Genomic DNA, 5290 nt, shown 5'->3' on the forward strand with positions numbered 1-5290 from the left:
GGGAGGGGCGGGCAGCCAGGAGCGCGCGCCCCCTAGCTCAGCCTGACGTCACGAAGCAGCGCCCCCAGGCGGCGACGCAAATGGGCGGAAATTGACGCCAGTCCAGTCGCCTGGTGGGCAGGGTCTGGAGCGGGGGTGTGGGGAAAGGCGAGCCACAGAATGGAGGGGCGAGGAGAGAAGTGCAGGTCTGAGACGGTGGGGGAGGCGGGAGGTTCCGCTTAGATTGCCTCAGCCTACTCCCCATCTCCCTCCACACACCTTCAAATCTAAAACCGTGTGTTTGAGACTGTACGCATGTGTGTGGTTGTGCTGAGATGTGTTCATGACGAAGTCTGCTTGTGTCTCCTCGACCTAGCTGAGGAAAAGACTCCTGCTAACGAGAGAGAACTAAACGGTTGGTCAGGGAAAGTGGAAAAGACAGTGATAGTTTTGGAAGTTAAAAGTGCAGCCGGCGAATATGGGACCTGCTGTTCCCTCAAACTTTTCTTTTTGTCTTTATATCTATCTACCTATCCGTGATTCTATCTCCTATTCATGACTCTCTGTCTTTCTTCCTCCTCCCCCTCTGAATACATAACATATACACGGTGAAAAAAAAAAAATCAGACGGTACAAAAGGATTTACTATAAAAGTCTCCCTTCCCTCTTGGTTTCCAGTTCTCAGGTTCCTCAATTCCTCTTTTCATCAACACAACTTTACTACTCTCCATAATTTAGGTTTGACTTATTTTGGAACATATACAGTTGCATCTTCTTTTGAATGATGTATTACATTGAATGGATACAATAGAATGTATTTAAACAGCGCCTTTTCTAATGAGTATTTATTCAGGTTGTTACCCTTTGGTCTTTAATTACTCCTTTACAACATAGCCTTGGTCTCATGGGTGGGTCTTGTAATAACCTGCTGGTAAGAAATAGTCAATACTACAAACCCTGTGTGAATCCTCTCTTGCTTTCAAATTGAGACAGTAAAGTATTTTTGTTATTATGTGTGAGAAAAAGGTGAAAGCATCTTCCAGAATATTTTTGATGTGGGTTCCCTCAGCCTAATGAGCAATTGGGAAGAAGCAGCAGGCAGGTGACCTGCACAGAAGAGGAATAACACAGGCTTTGTGGAACGGAGTGAGACTTCACTGGGCTCTCTTCATTCAGGGAATGAAGATGTCTGCATGCACAGCTCAAGCGAGGTATCAGTTTAGTTTTCTTGAAAATTAATGAGGTTCAAAATCTTTTTGTATGTGCTAGGTGAATGGCTACATCTTCCTGAAAAAGCTGGAAAGTATTTCACCGAGATCACAGCCACAGAATAATTAAAAGAATAGTCTTAAAAAGGATATTAGTGGAGCAATGGATAAATGTCAAATAAGATCTATAGGTTACTGTGTTGTGTTGTATTGTATTCTATTGTATTGTATTAATGTTAATTTCCTGATTTTGAAAATTGTACTGTGGGCCGGGTGTGGAAGCTCATGCCTGTAATCCCAACACTTTGGGAGACCGAGGCAGGTGGACCACCTGAGCTTGGGAGTTCAAGACCAGCCTGGGAAACGTGGTGAAACCACATGTCTACCAAAAATAGAAAAAAAGAAAGAAAGAAAGAAAGAGAGAGAGAAAGAAAATTGTACTGTGATTATGTAAGAAAATATCCCTGTTTTTAGGAAACACACCTTGAAGTATTTAGAGGAAAAATGGTATCATATGTACAACTTCCTTTCACATTTTTAGAAAAAAATATAAAGATAGAGAAAAAGAGAATGCTAAGGTAAGTATGGCAAAATGTTAGCATTCAGGGAATTGAGGAGAAAGGTATATGGGAATTTTTATACTCTTTTTGCATCTTTCTGAAATCTGAAATACTTTTAAAATTGAAAAAAGAATATTTGAGGGCACAAAAGAGTCCATTTAAAACCTCTGTAGAGCAGTAGGTACAGAAAAATAAGCTGTTGAGTGAGGGCCATTCCTTGGCTGCAGATCTGCAGCAATCTTTCCTCTAGAGTTGAAATTATATAAGGGTTCTAATACTCTTTAAGATGCACTGATTGCCAACAATTCTTTAAAGTTACCACTTTCCAGGAGCATCTGCATCTCGATTTTCCAGTGATTTCCTTCTCTTCTTGCTCCCTTGAAAAGCATGGAGTTAAACAATGTTAACGTCATTCTGTGGCTTCTCAGGCTGGGGGCTTGGTCTGAGTTCATTACTCATCAAGTCCTGACGTAGGAAAGATCTCTTCATTATTGTCAACTGGAATGAAGAAAAAAAAGGCAACCCTTGCCTACAGCCAGTTCCCACATTCAGACTTAGCTTTCTTTTTAAATTTTTCATCATTGTACAAACTTTTTATGATTTTTGTCTTTCACATTTAGATCTCTATGTACAAAAGGAAAAAATAGCCATAAGGAGAAGCTTTTTTTTTTTTTTTTGTCACCCAGGCTGGAGTGCAGTGGTGTGATCTCGGCTCACTGCAAGCGCCGCCTCCCAGGTTCACGCCATTCTCCTGCCTCAGCCTCCTGAGTAGCTGGGACTATAGGTGCATGTCACCACACCTGGCTAATTTTTGTATTTTTAGTAGAGATGGGTTTTCACCGTGTTAGCCAGGATGGTCTCAATATCCTGACCTTGTGATCTGCCTGCCTTAGCCTCCCAAAGTACTGGGATTACAGGCATGAGCCACTGCGCCCAGCCAAGGAGAAACTTTTTTTTTTTTTAAGACGGAGTCTTGCTCTGTCGCCCAGGCTGGAGTGCAGTGGCCGGATCTCAGCTCACTGCAAGCTCCGCCTCCCGGGTTTACGCCATTCTCCTGCCTCAGCCTCCCGAGTGGCTGGGACTACAGGCACCCGCCACCTCGCCCGGCTAGTTTTTTTTGTATTTTTAGTAGAGACGGGGTTTCACCATGTTAGCCAGGATGGTCTCGATCTCCTGACCTCGTGATCCGCCCGTCTCGGCCTCCCAAAGTGCTGGGATTACAGGCGTGAGCCACCGCGCCCGGCCGAGAAACTTTTTTAAAGAATTATCTCAAAAACAGGATGAAGGAGGAAAACCAAAATTTTTCTTAGGGACTAGGCCTTAGAATAAACATGGCATGAGATAGGGGTATAGTCTTTTTGTTTTGTTTGTTTTTGTTTTTGAGACAAGGTCTTGATCTGTCACCAGGCTGGAGTAAAGTGGCATGATCATGGCTCACAGCAGCCTCCAACTTCTGGCCTCAAGCAATCCTTCCACCTCAACCTCCTGAGTAGGATTACAGGTGTTTGCCACCACACTTTGCCAATTTCTATTTTTTTGTAGAGATGGGTCTCACTATGTTGCCCAGGCTGGTCTTAAACTCCTGACTTCAAGCGATCCTCTTGCCTTGGCCTCCTAAAGTGCTAGGATTATAGGCATGAACAACTGTGCCCAGCCACATTTTTTAGCATACTATCACCCAGTTGTCCTGGAAATTTTTATTGAAGTGACCATCCTTTCCCATCTGCTCTGCAATGTCACTTAGAAAAAAATATCTACAGTCCATAGGTATGTTGCCAGACTCTTCCAGAACATTGGTCCATTCCATATCACTGAACTATTTGTTCCTTGAAGCAGCACCACACTTTCTCTATCATCATATCTTCTTAATTTTAAATAAGTCTTCTTTTTTTTTTTTTTGAGACAGGATGTCACTCTGTCACCCAGGCTGCAGTGCGGTGGCCCAATCTCAGCTCACTGCAACCTCTGCCTCCCAGGCTCAAGTGATCCTCTCACCTCAGCTTCCAGAGTAGCTGGAACTACCAGCATCTGTCACTGTGCCTGGCTAATTTTTTCTATTTTTTGCAAAGACAAGGTTTCATCATATTGCCCAGGCTGGTCTTGAATTCCTGTGCTCAAACAATCAGCCTGCCTCGGCCTCCTAAAGTGCTGGAATTACAGGTGTGAGCCACTGTGTCCTGATGTCTGATGAAAAAGGTCTTCCCACCTTGTTTTTCCTTAGGATGGTATGGGCCGTTTTTGGCCCTTTGCATTTTCATATGGATCTTGGAATCAACTGTCTATTTTCATGAAAAAAAAAAACTGTTAGGATTTTGACAGGATAGATCAATTTAGGAACAGTTGGCGTCTCTCCAATGTTGGGCAGTCTTAGTTTTTTTTCTTTTTTCTTTTTTTTTTTTAACATGGATTAAGTGATCCTCCTGCCTCACTTCCCATTGTGTTGTGATTACAGTTGTGAGCCACTGTGCCTGGCCTAGACTTAGCTTTTTGATTGCTGTTAATGTTCCGAATAAAATCTTACCTCAAATAGTACAAAATACCAGGAAAATAAGACATAGGAAAGAGTATCTTTCAGAAATACTCTCAAATAATTAAGGAGGAAAACAAACATACCTCCTCTAGGAACTAGGGCTTAGAATAAATCATGGTTTTGTACACGGCTCCTGAAATAGATTTTCCATCAGAGTCCAGCTGGGAAAATGAAACCAACAGAGGGAATTTGATACAGGAAACAATACACAGAAAAGTTGAAAAAGTGAAGAGAAGAAGATAGTGAGAAAACCCAAAGATTAGCAACTGCAGGCAGCTGCTATGCCCTTAGGGATGGAAGGATAAAGAAAGGATGTGCCTCCCTGGAGCCCATAAACATTAGCCACTTAGTAGGAACCTCTGCCAGCTAGGTAGGTGGGATTTGGGGCCATGGGGAGGAGGGGCTGTATGATGGGAGCCGGAAGTACAGAAGAGAAGCAGCCACGGCTAGAGATGCATCCCCTTCCTCCCAATAAGAGAAAAGGGCAGAAATATGTTGGCTGCTTCTTTTTAGTGCTAGTGCCTTTTAGTGGCTGAACCTACCTGGGAACAATTGACAGGGAAGCCCAGGGAATACAGTTTGCAAAAGCCAGTCCCCTCAGTGATACAGAAAAGAGCAGGGGATGAAATTGAAAAGCAAACTGACAAATAAATGCCATGTAGATCAAAACCACCCAGGAGTAGAGGTATTGAATTTAGATTTTCTTTTAATATTCACAAATTCATTTTGTTTGCATATATGAATGCTGATTAGGTGTCAAGCACGGTGGTAAATACATATTTCTTTGGTCATAAGAAACTACATGATCAATCACAACATTAATGGTGCTCTACCTACTCTAGCAGGGTTCACCAGCCAGTCAGGGAGTAAAGCTGAGAGAGGTGTAGGTTGGACTCCTGTTCCAGAAATGGAGGGCAATGCAATGAAATGACATGCAACGAAACTGACACCACTCTGGAAACTGCTGACCTGCAAATGGACTTTTACAGAATTCCATGGGTTTGTGGCCAACA

The sequence above is a fragment of the Colobus angolensis genome, unplaced genomic scaffold (assembly GCF_000951035.1).
Source record: "Colobus angolensis palliatus isolate OR3802 unplaced genomic scaffold, Cang.pa_1.0 Scaffold197, whole genome shotgun sequence".
NCBI lineage: Eukaryota > Metazoa > Chordata > Mammalia > Primates > Cercopithecidae > Colobus > Colobus angolensis.